This window comes from Plectropomus leopardus, chromosome 9 (genome assembly GCF_026936395.1).
Source record: "Plectropomus leopardus strain MGB_pleo_1.0 chromosome 9, ASM2693639v1, whole genome shotgun sequence".
Taxonomy (NCBI): Eukaryota; Metazoa; Chordata; class Actinopteri; order Perciformes; family Serranidae; genus Plectropomus; species Plectropomus leopardus.
The window spans coordinates 35,897,856-35,917,086 of record NC_142184.1 but is presented as its reverse complement, the minus strand read 5'-3'; positions in this window follow the sequence as shown (position 1 = coordinate 35,917,086).

The following is a 19,231-nucleotide window of genomic DNA, read 5'->3' as shown; positions in this document are numbered from 1 at the left end:
TGCGCGGTCAGACTTATCATGCTTACAGGGCTGACATCACAAGTCCATATATCGATGGTAAAGCTCGTCTTTCACGTTGTTATCAATCAAAGTGTGAATACATTTGGCAATCGCATCATACTTAGCTGGAAGGCACACATCAGAAAAGTAGCGGCGGCTCGGCAATGTAAACCGTGGCTCCAAGTGATTAATCAGACGGGAAAAGCCTCTGTCCTCGACCAGGGTGAAGGGCTGGTCATCAAGCGCCATCATGTCCATGATTAAATCTTCAATAGCCTTAGCCCGTGGGTCATCTTTGGAAAACCTCTTGGATTTTTCGAAAGCTTCGCCAATGTGTCTAAGTTTAAGTTGCTAACGTTAGCGTCTTTAGCAGCCCGGGCGTCCTCATATGCTTTCAAAACTCCGTCGAAGCGGTGGTTATGTTTCAGGTGGCTGATCAGGTTTAAGTATTAGTGCTAGTTCTCCCTCCTCATGGAACTCGCTTGGAACATTTGTTACAAATAACCAGCGAACTGTCTTCTTCGGAAACTTTGAAGACGTCCCACACAATCGACGCCATGTTCTTTGTTTTCATAAGCACGCTGCTGCATGCTGCATTCAAGGTGTAACGTAAATTCCCCCAATCCCTCGTTTGCTAGTCGTTCTTTCGACCTTTTTAAGTTCATATTTCTATTTTTTATGTGTAACGTGGAAAAATAGTGCGGATATCAATTTAAGTCAGCAACTACCAAAATTATGACTGAGTTAACAAGTTGTTTTCTGACATGAGGGGGTATTCTTGATTTTTCCCAGTGAGAAAGAGATTTTCTGATTATGCCGACATCACGTGAACGCAGCATTCACTGCAGGCCATTCGGGTCTCATAGTGGGAGCGAGGCAATGCCGTGCTGACAAAAATATATATGTTATCGGGGCTTTTCGTCATGATATCGGACTTATCGGAATTACGTCATAATTTCCTGTTATCGGCCCGATAATTATCGGCCCAATAGTTATCGTGCACCCCTAAATGTTCTTCACCAAAAAAATGTTCTGGCCATCATATCTCAGGAACAGGTGGGGAGATATTTGATCAGATACTGAAGTGGTAATCTTGGGTGTCCACCTTGAAACTGTGTTGATTGTATAAAAGTGTTTGAAGCATCCATGTTTTCACAGACATGGATGTAAACTGTAAGTACAACTGTATGCATTTAATGGCGGTATTTCTAGTCAATTTTTCTGACTCTTTCTGGAGGAGCAGACTTGAGAGTGGGCATGACATGGATGTTTTGTTGCACAGTGAGACAGACAGATGTAAACGTGTACTGGGTTTTGTTTTTTTCCAATATTCCTAGCAGCTCCACTTTCTGCTCTAATGGAAATTGCACATGAAAACAGGTGGATGGAAATGTACCTAATGCAGTGCACCTAATTAGCTCTGATAACAAGTTATTTTGGTAGCTCCTTTTTTTGCTACATGCTAATAAACCACTAATAATATAATAGCCCTAGAAAGTTCCTTGTTTTTAAGGACGCTCCCTAATAACTCATCTAATTTAAGCAAGCGTGATTTATGTTAAGTGCTCTGGGAAGAAAATAATTCAGATGTCAGGATAGGAAAACCTCTCATCCTGCCCATGCTGTGAGGGGATTTTGGGAAGGATGTTGCTATGTAATCATTGTATGGAATTATGTATGAGGCCTGCTCTGTGGGTTCTACGTGGCTGCAGAGCCACAACGCATGTCAGCTCCGTTGCTTTAGATGCTGCCATTGTTGGAAGATAATTTGAAGAGCCCATGTAAGTTCTGTTTTGAAGAGATGAGTCATTTGCAATATGCAAAACTAATTATAACTATAATTCTGGGATAAGTGTTGATTGCCACATCACACTTTTCTCTCCTCCGCCCACAGCGAGGCCTACAACAAGCTGTCCTGTGTTATCAGACGTGCCCTAGTCTGTGGGTGGCTGTTTGTGTGGAGATGCTTGCTTCTCTTGGTAGCCCACATGTCTGGAGGGTCCTCATAAGTAGCCGCACCTTCTCCAGTGCCAGGTCTCCTCAGCATTAGCAGACTGGTGAGTGTTTGCTCAATACACACTGATGTCAGTATCCTCCTCTACTCCTCGCAGAGAGGCTGCCTGCTGTGGCACTGTACAGCAGGATATAGTTAATGGCTCTGTTTGGCTCTGTGTGTGTGTGTGTGTGTGTGTGTGTGTGTGTGTGTGTGTGTGTGTGTGTGTGCGTGCGTGCGTGCGTGCGTGCGTGTGTGTGTGCGTGCACATGTGTGTGCGTGTGTGTGCATGGGTAGATGTGTGTGTGTGTGTGTGTGTTTGTGTGTCTGTGGAGGTCTACACATGTTAAATGACTGTATCCGTGTGTGGTAGAGTGTCTTCATATAAATTCACAGCCATACCAACAGTGCCATTATGTGTGTTGTACTGTGTATACATTTTTTTGCATTTACCAAGGTTATCAAAGAAGACAACTAGCAAGAAACAATCTCATATTACAGTTAATACATTCTGAAAACATTTGAGGTGAGAAATATGCAACTCAGTAACAGAATGTTGGTCTAAGTTTTACTGTTTAATATTTTTCAGCCTCCAATTTCACTGTGAAGAAAAAAAACTCATGGAGAAACAGCGGCAGATATGGATTAAAACCCTCCGTCTTAAGTCTGGAGGAGCGCAGCTGGACAACACTCGTATGTTCATATGTCATGTTTTCAGCTGTGTTTCTGAACACCTCTGAGAATGGTTAAGCTAACAGAACAAGGTAGGAAATACCAGCTGCAATCTAATTTGTCAACAAGACTTTTAGAATTTGCTCAAATCTGTATGACATGCATACCTTCCTGATCACTAAAAATATCATTCCGTCATTTCATGACCATTGCTATTACAGAAATTTAGATTAAAATTTTGTTTATTGCGCTCAAGGGTGTGCTTTAATGTCATTTCTGGCATGACAGTGATTGAAGCACTTGCTGACACAAATGCCATTAAAGCATACCCTCTCTAATATTGCTGAAATAAAAACCATAATAACTAAAGCTTCTGTCTATCATGTATTGACGTCACTACCGCATGTTACCTTAACTTTCATGCAGTGCAAATGTAGTATCCCACTGTAATTCCACACCATGGCCACAGGGGATAATTGTTTGCATAATCCAGTATATTGATCTTAAACCAAAACTATAATAGCTCCAACATTTTTTTTTTATTTATTTTTTTTTTTGTGGAAAGCTTAGGTATCCGGTGCCAGAGGAATAAACGATGAATCCATCACAACCCATCTGTACTCTGCTCAAAAAAAAAAAAAAAAGAAAGTTTTTTCAACACAGGATTGTGATGTTAATGTGCTAACTGGCTGTCTAGCGTCAAGACGGTCTGCCAATTTCCCTTTATTAATGATAAATACAGATGACCACCATATACTGGTATGGAAAGTTATTTCCTCTCACATAGGCACAAAACATACATGCTTGTTGGCTGCCAGTTGAAGTCATTGTGATTTGTTCATTTGCGTCTTTTTGGCCACGACACAACTGACGAGACAGTTGGCTTCATTGCTGCTAATTCCTTGATGTTGGCTTGGAATGTCTGGGCTGTTAGTGTTTGACATGAGAAATTGATGTATAGAAGAGATTTGCAAAGTTATTATCTGGTATGATTTGAGGAGCTGAAAATGGATACTTGGAAAACAGCCAGGCTATATGTGCTGTTATAACTGTGTTGTAGAGAATATTGGACCAGGTTATTGGAGTTATTACAGAGCTGTTTGGTGTTTTATCTGTAGATGTCCACAGTGCCTTTATATTGGATTATCCATACATTAATATTGAGGACAGTTTGAGCACACTAGCACTGCAGTAGACTATTAACGCAGAGTGTATGGGATAGTGGCATTTGTGTGTTGTTGCTGTTATAGTGTGTTGCAAATGGAAGGGTGACATAATTGATTTTCACCTAGAGCAGCAGACATGAATGTGCCGGTCCTGGCTGTCACAGTGTTTTGGCACGAGAATTATTTGGGCAACGTAAGAACATGAGACTAAAGGTGAAAGTGTGTCACACACCATAAGTGTAAGAGCCTCCATCCCCTATTTAGATGTTAACTTAATGTCTATGTGTATGTATTCGTAGTACATTTCCTGTCTCTCATGTGTGTATGTGTGTGTCCTCATGCATATGGTCTGCTGCTCAGTCCACATCAGACAGAGGAAAATTAAATGAAAGGGAAGGCAGAGCCAGCAAAATGGCAGAGCTCCGCAGAGAGAAGTCCGGAATGGATTCGCCACAGATTCTCACCATATGCTGCTCCGGCCCTTGGTCTGGTTAGACTGCGGAGTCCATGCAAAATCCCCACATGGCTCATAGCACGCCATGTCTCTGCTGCCTCTCCCAATACCGCCATAATGCGTATGTTTTTGTGTGCGGGGGTGTCTATTTGGAAGCGTGACTTAAAGCTCATTATATTTTCTTATTTATATGTTTGACATTTCTAACAACATAAATTATATATATGTACATACGAACAAACACAAACGTGCATAAATAGATAGATGTGTGTGTGTGTGTGTGTATGTGTGTATTACGTCCCACCATATGGGATTAGTTTGCTTCATGAACAGAGTACATTACAACTGAACAAATATTTGTGCAGGAATAGGGATGTTCATAGTTGTTGCAAAGCTCTGCAGAGAAATGCTGGAGCTATATGTGAGGCCTTGAAACCTTTAGTGGAAAAAATACCATAAGAGAAACAAATCCCAATCTATCTTCACCTTTCATGGGAAAAAGGCTGCCTTTGCCAACAGTGTAGTGTAGTATTCATCATCCAGACTGCCTATGCCAAACACTGAAGGACTGAAGGAAGGTGAAGGTTCTTTATTTCCATTTGATCTCTCTCAAGTTGGATCTCCACCACAGAAGGTCTTTGATATCCTGCAAAAGGATGTCTCAGAGGAAGCCTTTTATGATAAGCCAGGCTGGGTCGACCCTGAGAGCGATGCATGTAAGTAGCCGCTAAGCCAGCCAGCATGCTCATTTTCACGCCTCTTTTTCCAACTAGGCTGGGGTTTCCTTTTGTCTCTCTGTGCTCGAGTCCATTGAGTACACTTTGTTCTCCGTGTAAAATATGGCTCTGTGTAAGGAAATATTCCAACAGTTTAGGCCAAGAAATCTAAAGTCTCAAAGTTTTCAGCTTGGCACACAAAAGCATTCGCAGGAACTTAAATGTAGTGTGCTCTGTATGAGAAGGCTTTATTCAGCATTCACACAAAAGCTTCCATGTTAAATGTGGAGAAATAGGATGTGGAGTTTTTCAGGTATCATGAAATTAAAAGTGAAAAATTACCACACCAAACTGAAGACAAAAAGAGAACCTGGCTATATATAAAGCTCAGAAAGAGAAAGAGAGACAGACTATTACTTCAGTCTAAAGCCAGTTGAATTACCACAATAAATTTTGTTACCAGTTATTTAAAGAAGGCTGACATCATCTATTTGACTGTAACAATCTTCAGATCAATTGCATCTACTCCATGCTTTGTCTTTATACTACAATGGCTTGTCACAGGTGACCCCGAAGTTCTCATTGTAGTGTATCAAAGACATGTCTGATTTTTGTATTCTTGATGTCTGTATTGGTTTCAAGATGTCTGGTGTTTCATGTTTGATGTTATTCATTGTCATGTGCACAACAGTTACAGAGAAGAAGTCACTGGCAATGAATATAAGATCTCAAGGCTCCCTCCAACAATGCTCATTTAAATATATATATAAAGAAAAACATGCAATGGAATTGAGACAAAAAATATGCAGGAGTTAAAATAGGGATAAAATATACATAACATATAAAATATTAAAATAGATATATATATATGTAAGTAATATATAATTGCAATTAATTAAAATTGCAGTAATTAATTACAAAATGAATAAACTAAAATGTAAACAGGAATGTAGTTCATGATTGAACCACTTTTGCATTGACTTTGTCATAGGATCTCCACACCATAAGCCACTTAATAGAGGGAGTTGCGCCTGATGGCAAAGCTTTTGATTTACCAGTCCATCTATGTCCCAAACATCACCAAAGGTCATGAGCTTTGGGTAGCAACCCAAAAGATGAGATTGCAGATACAATCGGCCAAAATGAGTTTCCTGACCCCAGGATGGCTGGGCCCAGCCTTGGCGATAGGATGATGAGCTCATCATCCAGAGGGAGGTCTGAGTGGAGTCACTGCTCCTTAGCGTCAAAAGGGGCCAGTTGAGGTGGTTAGGGCATCTGATCAGGATGCCACCTGAGCATCTCCCATTAGAGGTGTTCCAGACAAACCCAACTGGTAGGAAGCCCCGGGACAGACCCTAAACCCACTGGAGGAATTATACATCTCATCTGGCTTGGGAACGACTCAGGTGAGAAGGATGTCTGGAGTACTTTGCTAAACTTGCTGATGAGCGGATGAAATTGAATGGATTGATGGATGTTCAGTTAAGTTCTCGCATGCTGCAAAGTTACCTGTCTAACTGAATAATCCTGATTGGATTAGTCCTCTCATCTGGACTCTAGCCTCTAAAGGCAGCTGTCTGACTGATGCACATTATAAACAAAACCAAAGCTTAAATTGAGTATTTCATTTTTTTATGTATGACTTATGAACATGTGGGCTTTTTTAAAAAAAGGCACTTTCTCTAGTAGCTTTAGTTAACCAAACTAGATTTCTTCCCATGGTAACTTTACCATAGCTCAACTTTTTTCAGTGTGAAGCAGCTTCCCCAACAGTAGTTACAAACAATAAGTTATGCATAATTAGGGGGATGGTTGCTTTGAATGAGAGGCTGTGTGAGAGCCATTAGCCTCTGGTCCAAATATGGCCACTTTTGGCTCCAAACTCACAGAACATCAGCCAAAATGTTGAATTCAAGGCTTCAGAATGGGAGTCCATAAACCAATGGTGTCATCCCACACTGTCATTAGATATTAGACTATGCTGCCTAAGTCTGAACAGCCTGTCATGCAATTCACTTGCAAATGCATCCTCTGATGTCCTCACAGTTTTCTTCAGAAGGATTGTTGACATTTGCCGAGGCTTGTCCTCATCATTAGCATTGGCATTGTCTTCTAGAGGCCATTGATCAGGGTAATTTCTTTGTTGGCAGGAGCTTTCAGCTTTGTATGTGTTGAGCAGTCCTTACACTCGTTACAGAATTTGGATTTAGAATTGCACATTGTTGCATCTATCATCTCCTCAAGGTTCTTTTGGAGACTTCACTCTGCAAGGTGGTAGTGCAAGACCACTTTAAGTTTCCACAACTTCTGACAGTTTTCCTGATCAGCCTCTGTAGGCATCACAACCCAAAGTGGTCTTGGGTGCAGAAACAAGAGTAAGAGACCTTAAAGGAACTATAACTTCATTATGTCAGTTAGCAGACTTTACTGTTTTTTTCTTTTTCTTTCAAGTTACAGTTAGCTTCCTTCCTGTTGTCATCCAGCTGACATCTTCTCTTAAGAAGAAAGCCTTTACTTTCTGTTTGCATTCTCAAAGGTCACAAGCCCCTCCAACTTTAACTTGACCTTTTCAAAAGCCCAGAGTCAACTGCATCCCTATGCTCACTCTTCCTGGGGTTTCCAATTATTGGTTTTGGAATGATTTGTTTCTCCCATAGCTTTTTAGTGTTTATGTGTTTATTTCTGTTATCACAATTATTGGTTTCCGCAACACCAATTATCTCCTAATTGTGTTTACTGTTTGATGGTGCAGTGCATCCACTGTAGAATGTGGTGATTTTTTTTACCCTTGCCGAGCACTTCCTTATTCTCCTTTCCATCTCCAGCAGGGCTTTAGTTTTACAATCTTGTTGTGAAACCTCCTTCTCCCTTGGCTTACATTCCTCCATCCAACAACATTGTAACAATCCATCATGGACTCTGTACTTCCTGTTTTAATATGGTAACCCTGTTGTTTCCTTGGCTGCATCTAAATGTCCAGACTTCACCAACCTTGCAGACTAGTGGACTGCGAGTCCTGAGGACTGTCCAAACTCACAATTGATAAAGTCCACAAGGGCCCTCAACCAGACTTTCTGCAGACTCCGACAGTCCGCTTGAGGTGCAGACTTCAACAGACCTCAGTGATATAATTACCCACAATTCCATGCAATTTGGACGTCATGCTGTAGTTTCTTGAATTACCACACAAAAAAAAAAAAATGTGAATTTGTGAAACAATCTAATTCATTTTATCAAACATTTCTTCAATATGTACATCAAAAATAATATTTAGCCACATCGTGATACAGAAATATGTAGAAAGATATGCTATAGAGGCAATAAAAATGCATTGTATTATTTTAGTCTTCACTGATGGCAGCCTATATATATAACAGCTGTGCAATACATGCAAAGTGCAGGCTAAAACATGGCTGAGAGAAAACAAAAGGTCTTCCAGTGTAAGTAATACTCAGTTTCTCATAAACGAATGTAACAAATCTTGAAAAATCTGAGCCTGTTGATCAGCGGCTTTATAGCTTTGCAGTCTCGTGCCCTCACAGACTTGATGTGATGACAATGAACAAGGGTGGAAATTTGGGCGCAGCCCTTGCTTCTGTGAGAGTTACTTCCTTTCTTTGTTCTGCACCACCTACTTTCAATCAGTGAATCACCTGTATCTTGTGTTTAAACCCTGCTCATTTACTCACCTGTTGCTAGTGTGTACTCTAGTCTTGCTTACCAGCCATTCTCCTCATGTTTTTCCCTGTGTATCACTCCAGTCTGTTTTCTTGGCTTTTGGGCATTATGCTGCCCAGGTGTTTAAGAATATCTTAGTGCATGGTAGATAGCAAAATAATTTTACCAAGTTTGTTTATGTTTTGTTTACTATATGATCAGAGGTCCGTTTCACAAAGCAGGTTTAGTGAAAACTCTGAGTCTGTTAACCCTGAAATGAGGGAAACTCTGAGTTTTCCGTTTCAAAAAGGGAGGTAACTCAAACCAGAGAAAGAAGTGTAACTCTAGCCTGTTTCACAGAGAGGGGTAACTTAAGCTCTCGGTCAGTTACCATAGTAACAGACTCTATGAACCTAACCTGGTCGGGACCAGGTTTTTCTCAGTGAACCTCGAGTTTCTCTCAGTCTCCGCCCTCTTTCAGCCACATATGCTATTTGATTTCCTCATTCATTCATTCAGTCAGCAGGCAAGTGTCGGAGTATAGTTCTGCCGTCTGTCAAAATGGCATGCCCTTTCATTAATGATCCAGTGGATGAAGGAGCAGCATTACTGCGCAGAGAATTAGGCCTAAATATTCGTCGGGAGATTGTTTTCAGACCGCGGATAGATGTTCTCGCATTTCCGGACAGTTATCTTTTTGAGCGGTACCGTTTCACATCACAGTCCATATTATACATACACAACCTAATCCGTCCTTACATTTGCAACATTACCAACCGCAGTCATGCTCTCACATCCCATCAGATATTGTGTGTTGCGCTGCGGTTCTTTGCAAATGGCAGTTTCTTGTATAATGTCGGAGATGCAGAGCATTTAAGCAAGGCAACTGTATGCAGGGCAGTCAGAAAAGTGTGCCTGGCCCTGAAACGACTTTTACACATCTTTGTCGTTTTCCCTGGACATAAACCTGTCAGAGCCATCAAGGAGGAGTTCCACAGGATTGCAGGTGAATGATGTAGAGATCTGTTAAATTAATTTTGAATCATATTCCGTTAATGACATTGTGCTGCAACCTCAGACTGGGATTCGTACTTTTAATTTCTTTTAGGATTTCCCAGTGTGATTGGCTGCATAGATGGCACACACATCCCCATCCCCATCCCCACGTGCGCTTCTCCCCCGCGGCATTGCACCTAAATGAAATAAAATGAAATAAATTAATACGCTACCATTCAAACAGTTTTCCCCTGTAATAGTATTGTGATTGCAAAGGACTACATTTAAACTTACGCATTGACCCGGGCAGCAATGTTCTCCCATGCCGTCTCCCTCTCTTTTGCAGCTGCAGCGGTGTTGCACTTCTTTCTAAAAACGTGTTCAAACTCCGCATATGAGCGCATTAAAATTTCCAATTCGAGTGGGGTGAAGAACGCAGCCCTCCGCTTGCCGGTTGCGATGGTGACTCGTTGAATCAGGGCTCCATTGATGCTGGCTTTTTATAGTTGTGGTGCACGCGCTTAACTCCAGGTGAAACTACTCTGAGTTGATTAAACCAACTCAAATCAGCTCTTCTGGAACCGGAAACTCAGAGTTTCCTATCTCAGAGTAGATCAACTCAGAGTTCAGGGTTACACTCAGAGTTTGTTGAACCTGCTTTGTGAAACGGACCCCTGATTGCACTACAGATATGCCTAACAGGATGGACATTCCTTACTACAGCAGTCAAGCATTTAAAAACACTGAAAAAAGGTTGATTAAAGGATCATACTTACTGTGCCTCTTAAGGATTTTTCCCCAAAAATGTATTGTCCTTCCTGAGAATGTTGTGATTAGAGGGAAAGTCTGATGTGTTCAGTTTGTTCAGTTTTGTTTGACTTTGTATTCCTTATATTTGTAACTGCAGTTGAACAATCATGACTGTTACATTGTGTTACATGGTAGTGAGGGGTAAACCATGTCAGGTATTCTTTTAGAAATAAGTATTAGCCAATTTTTACACCAACTAAATGATATTATGTCATGGTGACTAAAATGGCACTAAACACCAGGAATGAACCAGCCAGCCAGATGGTAATATGCTAGTTCAAACAGCCTCAATACCAGACTAGCTAACATGCTTATGCACACTAGCAGATTAGCAAGCCTGTTTCCTGACCGCCCTATAAGTTAACACAGTTCAAGACTTATTTGTTCTATCTACTCCTGTCTCATATTGCAAACCTTTCCTCTTTAATGGAGCAGTTCATACTTCTGCTGCAAATTTGTATGAAATTCGATGGCTAATATGATAACTTCCTCTTTTCTTGAGGGTCAACAAGAATGCATGTTACCCATTCTTGCACACTGGAAGGGCTGAAGGTCAGCCCGTTCACCAAGGGCAAATGTTGGCCTTGTACCAATAAACAACAAAATAGGTTGATCATGAGCAAGACACTGAATAATTTTGGCCATTGTGCCAACAAGTCTAGTTGAATTTTAGCAAGATATTGAGGCATTTCCAGTGATGGTGTGAACCAAAACCAAGAGGTTTTTTCAGCAACAAGGCGTTTCCTGCAGTATTTGTACAGCCAAAACTGATATTTCTTAGCAACACATCACAGTGTTTCCACTTTTAATTTTGCTAAACCTGGGTGTTTTTTAGTGACACATTGCAACGTTTCCAGCAGTAATTTTGCAACTAAACCTAGGTGCTTTTTTTAGCGTCACATTGTGGCGTTTCCTGTGGCAGGTGTGCAATCATACCTGTTTTTTTTTTGTTTGTTTTGTTTTGGGTTTTTTTAGCAACACATTGCGGCATTTTCAGCAGTGCTACCGAAGTTGATTGTATTTTTAGTGTCACATTGCAGTATTTCCTTTAGCAATTATGCCACGTATTATTTCGCAACATACCTTGTTGTTTCCTGGGGTGGTTGCGCCGCTAAACCTTGGTGTTTTTAGCAGTACATTGTGGCATTTCCAGTGGCTATATTGTTACCAAACCTGGATATTTTTTAGCATCACATCACAGTGTTTTTCAAAATGACTGCCACAAAACCTGCATATTTTTTTCAAAACATACAACACATCCTGGTGTTTCTTGTGGCAATTGTGCCACCAAATCTGGGTGCATTTTAGCAATACATTATGGCACATCCTGAGGCGCTTTTGCCACCAAACCACAGACTGTATATAAAAATGGACAACAACATGACACTTCCCACTGTGGCTTTTCATCCCTGGTGTCTGTCTGCAGTATAGGCGTATAGGTATTAAAGCCAAACCTCTCCATGTTGGTGAATGGGACAAACTAAAAACTCAAATTTTTCCCAAAGATGGTTTCTGTCACTAAAGGTAGTTCTCATCACCCTGATGTTTTACAAGTGTTTGTTTTAATGATACGTTCAGTTTTAATGAGTTATTAAATTATACAAAAGGGAGATTTTCCACCATGACTGACAGCTGTGACAGCCAATCCGTATGCTCACATTCAATTGAGCTACTTGCGATTGGTTGGGGGGCAAGTGGGGGCATGTCTTCCATCTTAATATACAGTCTATGCACTAAACCTGTGTGTCTTTTAACAACTCATTGCAGCATTTCCACTGTGCTACCAAACTTGTGTCTTTTTTAGCATCAGGAACATCACAGTGTTTTCAGCAGTGATAGTGGCAGTAAATCTGGGTGTACTTTTAGTGACACATTGTGCCATTTGTGGTGATTGTACCACTTGGGTGGTTTTTAGCATCACATTGTTTCTTTCACAGTGTTCCTTGCAGCAATTGTACCACCATGTTTTTTAGTGGCACATTAGGCCAAAACACACTCTTTACCCAACAACAACCAAGTGGTTTTAGTGCCTAAACATAACCATGTTAATCACAGTGCTGTTGAAATGTAAAGTTTTAACATATCCGCTGCATATGGTTTGCACAAACATACAATGCCAGCATTTATTCTGGCAATTGGGTTTGTTATGTGACATTTGTGAAAATATCTGCTACAAACAGATATTTATGATTTTTTGTTGTGCTGACCCTGGTTTTGACCATGGGAGTGTCAAAAGAGAGTTTCAAAAGAGTAGACATGGAACTGCAGCAATGGCTTCTTTCTCTGCCAGTTTCATTTTTCCAGACTTCATGCAAAGACATGGCATTGTGTGTATGTTGTGTGGGGTTTGCAGTAAGGGAGGGGGCTATCTCTTTCGCCCTCTCTTCCTTTCATTTGTCTCTGCAGTACGTAGGTGGAGCTCACCAGCAGAGACAGACCACGGGTGAATAAAACAAGAAAATGAGAGCGATGTGGCCAGTCATTTTGCCATCATGTTGATTTATTTTCCTTTTTAAGACCATGGAGGTTGTTTTTGTAGTTGTTTCTCAAGCACCAGCAGAAACACTGCAATTTTATTCCAATTTTGCCGTGCCTCTCATTTTCTGTAGTGATGGCCCTTCAGATATCTGGGTCTGCCTGCTGAAAGCTTCTGCTTCTTTAATGAAACAATGCAAATACCTTGGCATTCTTATGTAGCACAATATGTGTCGGAAAGAGAAGAGAACCATGACCATTTGTTCGAAATACAGCCTTGAAAAAACAACCAGTGAATGCCTGTAGTTCAGAGGAATGCTTATGCCTTTACTGCACTTTGTCAGTAGCTTAATAATGCTGCATCTCTTACAGTGAATGTGAAAGAAAGCTTTTCATCTGACAAAAAGTAGGCAGGCTGATAAATGGTAGTGTCTTGGTGTCTCTACAGTTCTCATTACAACACATGCTGTTTGCATGTATAACCAGTTTCTAAAAATTCAGCAGCAACATGTAGCTCAGTCTCTGATATTCTGTTCTAATATAACTTTTTGATATTTGCCTTGTATGATCATTGCTAATACAGCTCTATGCTGCCACAGTAACAGTGACTTGTTCAAACAGTGCAGTGTAATGTCAGGTGGGTGATAAATTATCAAGTCTTAATAATGTACAATAATAACAACTTGGTGTACTTTTTCTGCTCCCCTCTATTCTGTTGACTGGCAGATGAGAAATTAATCTTTATAATCCAATCCTGAAAATTAGTCAAAGTGACATTTTCCCAAGTGATGCTATACCCATTCAATTTAGCCTTATACATCACTTTGTCCATCCATCCATCCATTGTCGACCACTTGTCTGGGGTCAGGTCGCTGGTGCAGCAGCCTAAGCAGGGAAGCTCAGACTTCCCTCTCCCCGGCCACTTCGTCCAGGTCTTCCCGGGGGATCCCGAGGGATCCCGAGGCGTTCCCAGGCCAGCTGAGAGACATAGTCTCTCCAGCGTGTCCTGGGTCTTCCCCGGGGTCTCCTACCGGTGGGATGTGCCCTGAACACCTCACCAGGGAGGCGTCCTGGAGACATCCTAATTAGATGCCCGAGCCACCTCATCTGGCTCTTCTCAACACGGAGGAGCAGCAGCTCTACTCCGAGCTCCTCCTGAATGACCGAACTTCTCACCCTATCTCTAAGGGAGAGCCCAGCCACCCTACGGAGGAAGCTCATTTCGGCCGCTTGTACCAGTGATCTTGTTCTTTCAGTCACTACCCAAAGCTCGTGAACATAGGTGAGGGTAGGAGCGAAGATCAACTGGTAAATTGAGAGCTTTGCCTTTCGGCTCAGCTCCCTCTTTACCACGACAGATCAGCGCAGAGTCTGCATTACAGCAGATGCTGCACCGATCCACCTGTCAATCTCCCGCTCCATCCTTCCCTCACTCGTAAGCAAGACCCGAGGTGCTTGAACTCCTCCACACTCCATCACTTTGTATGATATAGAAATCATTTTAGCACCCTCCAAATAACATTATGTATATGTTTTCCTATGAAAAATGAATGAACCCAAATTTGTGTATATCTCACATATTTTGAAAAGCTGTGAACAAGTGACCAATGCACTGACGGGAGTAAACGAGGAACCAGTCAAAAGCAGGATGAGGCATGTTGTTGCAGTGGATGAGTCCAGCCTGTTTTCATTCCAAAGTCATAAAATACCGCTGCTTTGACAGTGCTTTCTGCATACAATCCTGACACCAAAAGCCAATTTTGGCATCCACATGATATGCCCCTAAAAGGCAGCAGCTGAGAACACGGCTGGACAGAACTCTTTGCGGTGTTACTTTATGCCGCTGGATGGTTAGACGGCACCTAATGCAGCAGCTAGATACATGGGCAGTTGCATGTGCATGTGCCTCAGGCTGGCTGCCAGCAAATCATAACAACGGTCATCATAACCAGTTGGATGCCCAAGGTGGCTTTCGGCATCACGCTTGTACGCCGAAAGCACTGACAGAGCTGAGGTATTTGATGAGTTTGGAGTGAGAACAGGCTGGATAATATTAAGTCATAATGCTTTATCAGTCCAAGGTGAGTTATTTAAAAGGCTGTGTAATTAAACATATTCTAACTAACTGAGCAATTTAAAATAGCCTTAAAACACTGTACATCTCAGTATAAAGATAAGGCTCTCTCACAGTGACTTAAAGAAAAGAAGCATGTATATCACATGCAGTGATTGTAGCTAGATTGACTGTACGTTATACAATATCATTTAAACTGAACATGTATTCGCTTAAATTCCTGCTGTCTGGAGTAAAGTCATGTCCAGTTCCAGCACTGACTGCCCCTCACTGACTCTCCATCCATTCACAGTCCCTGTGTCTCTCTCTGAACCGAGGGTTAGAAACAAACAGCATTACCTCCTCCTCCAGTGCTTAGGCCTGGATCGGAGCCAGGCTATCCATCCAACCCCCCCCCCCCTTCTCGTTCCTTCTCTCATCACAGGCTCCTTGCCTGCAGGTTGGAAGCGCTCCAAGAAGCAGCAGGAGGGGGAGGGAGTTCGGGAGGGGGTGGCAGCTTGTGACAAAGAAGAGCAGAAGCTCTGAGTATTGCAGGGCAGAATGTATGACCCTCAGCCGCCCCAAAGCCTGAGGGACTGTTAGCTCACTGATGGCTCGGTCATGACGTCCAGACGCAGATGCTGCAAAAGTTTCTAGGCAGAAGACACTTCTTCCAGGGCGGCCCCCAGCAAACCCCAAGGGGGGAGAAAGGAAATGTGTAGGCCATTGCTTCATACACTGCAAAAAATGCAAATGACTTAACCTTTCTTCTGCAAGTATTTACTCGGAGTGTCTTACTGCGCGGGCAGGCCACACCGTACATTTTAACAGATTTTATGTAGTTTATGTTAATATGAATTCTTTTGACATATGTTATAAGACAAGAAAATAAATAGAAAAAAACAAAAACCTTTAAGTAGCTTCAGGTAGCTGTGTGTGTTTGTGGCCCAAAAAGCAAAAGATAAAAATTTTAAAATATAATTTTGGTAAAATATCAAATAATCACCATAATCCCCCAATCAGTGGGTCATTCATTTTTTTCATGCAACATGGTGAGTGTGCTAAGATGTAAAAATAAAACATAACATTAAGACGTGAAACGAACATTGGACTCCCGCATGAAAGTCCAGAACCCATCCACCACCACTCCCCCCTGTGTTCTCAGGCTTCTTATATTATGTTGTTACCATCAGTCTTTGTTCTGTTCTGTTGCATATCATGCAGACACGACAGGTTCCATCCAGCCATGTTCTCAGGTGATGCTGCCTATACGCGTATTGGGCTGATGAAGCAGGTGCCATCCAGCCTCATTCTTAGCTAATGGCACCCAGGGATGTATTATGTTGACACATAAGGCTGCTTTTGGTGTTGGGATAATACGCTGAAAGCACTGTCAAAGCAGCAATATTTGACAACTGACGACGACGTTGTAATACGACGTTGTAATGATGTTGTAACGACGTAACAGGTTTTACATGATGACTTGGACTGATTGGTCCAAGTGTCTGCACAGAGAGGGGCTTGATCTTGCTAGATCTGAAATAATTAGTTTATGATTGAATTAATTAACTGGTTAGTAAATCGATCAATAAGAAAAGCAACTTTTTTAATAACTGAATCATTTCTCATGCCAAACATTTGCTGGTTCAGCTTATTTGATTTTGGGATTTGCCGCTTTTCTTTGTGTTCTGATAGCAAATTAAACATCTTTGAGTTTTGGACTGTTGGTCGGACAAAACAATTTCAAAATAGGCTTTTTTTCACTATGTCTTAAATTTCATAGACTAAATCATGAAACAATATTTGAGAAAAAAATGCAGATTTTGTCCTGTTGAAGCTGTGGGCTATAATGTGTAAGAAGCAGGAGAAAGAGGAAGGAGAAAAATGTCTTTCTCAGCTGTGAGAGTCAGAGACAGAGACAGCCATACATGCAGACGCCATGCTGGGCCCAAAAGGGGAAAATCCCAAAACACCTGAACAAGTTAAAACTCGCTTCATTTGCACCACTTCATACCGACCTAATTGCCAAAAAAAATAAATAAATAAAAAAATGATGGCATTGTGCGTTTCTGCAAAACCATCAATATGTTACATTTGTATATTCTTATGTAGTGGATATGTTGACACTTAATGTTTCTTTACATTTTAACAACTCTGTGGTTAACAAATGGGTAGGTTTAGCTACAAACACCACTTGTTTGTTTAGGAAAAGATTTTGTTTGGGCTTAAATTATCTGCTTTTTGTGACTAAACCCTGGACAGAAACACATGTCTCAGTAAAGACAAGAAAAGCTTTCTATGGCACTACCCCCAGGGAAAGAAAAGCGATGGGTCTGTAGCTTCAAGGTGTCTTGCTGTTATGCCATCCACCAACCCCTCCATCTCCCAGTGACAAAGTCAGCTCATGTACTGCGTCATTGTAAAAACATTGATATGTTACACATGAAACATACAAATGTTACATATCCGTGGTTTGCAGAAATGTACAATGCCAACATTTTCTCTGGAAACTGGGCTACTTTAGAAAGATGGAACATTGGCAATTGACAACTCTGCAAAACCAAACAATGCATTCCCAAACTATGTTTTTCACACTTAATACCAGTGTTTATTTTTCTTTGTTTTCTTTTTTTTCTTTGTTTTTTTTTTATTATTAGATATCCTTTTGCAGCAGCATAAGCAAAACATTTTGGTTATGGCAAATTAACTATGGTGAAGGTAGAGTTGATGTCAGGCAATTAAAAAATTGGGTTAAGATTAGGGAAAGATCAAACATGAATTGCAGGTCTGTGATAGGACACAGACTCCAATCTCAGATGTGCTAAATGCATCCAACCAGCACCCCAACCTTCACATTCTCAAGAGGCACACTTGAGCATCAGTTGTAAGGTGTTGAAGTCATAGGGGTCTGTTTTTAAATCTTTGTTTTGTTTCAAATTTTTTTCCCAACATGTTAACGATCCATCAAGCTTTTTCTTTCTCTAAAGCCTCATTTCCACTGCATAAAAAACCCCACTTTTTAATGCAATGGGAAAATGTACAATCAAACACTCATGTGACCACTCGTGTGAAATGTAATGGCGCATCACTACTAAAAACAGTTTGTCTCCACCTAATATTTGTTCAAATACTGATCAAAATTAGTCCACATCAAAAGAGAGACTGAATAAGTAAGAGAAACATAAAGAGAAGTAAAGTAGTACTATAAAGTTTTCATAGGCCTCCGTGCGGCTTTCTTCAGTCCACCTGTTCTCCAGTGACATCAAATGTGACACACCAAAAATAAAACACACAGACAGAAAGGTATACTGACTGCTGAAGAGCCATGTACACAATTCTGCTCCACTGGTAATGGTAAAGCACATCTTAAGAGGGTTTACCCGTATTCAAAAAAACAGAACACATACTAATCTTGGTGGAAAAGGAGATTAACTTAACTTGAATTGCAGGTTTGCTAGGTTATTGTGATGGTAGCATCATGTTTTGCATTGTAGGTTCTGGAATACAAGACCAGCAAATATGAGGCCTTTGGCAGGGCAGTGGATTTGGGTGAAATGGCTTGAGGTGTACATTGTGAGTGGACCAGCCCAAACTGAGTCATCAGTATTAAAAACAAAGCCTAAGAACTCTGAGAACAAAATAAAGTCACTTTTTGTAGTGTGTCCATCTGGCCCCATCGAGCACTGCAATAGAAACTGACTGCCGAGCCATCCAATGGCACTGGGCCTTGCCCAGTGGGTCTTTGTAACAGAAGTAGCCCAGTCCTGTTTTGTCTGACCCACAATTCACTAGGACGGCCCCAGAGACAGTGACTATCCCTGCCAGAGAGAATGAAAAAAAACCTTGCCAGGCCGCCAAGTGTACCACATAAAGAAGACAAGGAACTGTATCAAGAGAACAAACAGACATGTGAAATGGACTGCTGTGCAAGGGAAAAAAAACTGAAACCACACAAATGCATCTTGGAATAGGTTTCTTAGAGGGAATAGACATGTGGACCACTTCCACACAAAGGCACCAGTGATGGCCTCCACTCACCCATCCTTAATACACTCCAAACACTGCCAGCACCCTGAGGAAATAACATGTTCATTCAGTTCATTTCAACTAGATGCAGAAAGATGGAGGATTTGTTTAGCTGTGTGCCTGTTAGCTCCAAGTCAATGGATGAATGTTAAGATTTTGTCATTTTGTTCATCAGTTTTAGACTGGTTCCAGACCTCTGAATCACTGCACATA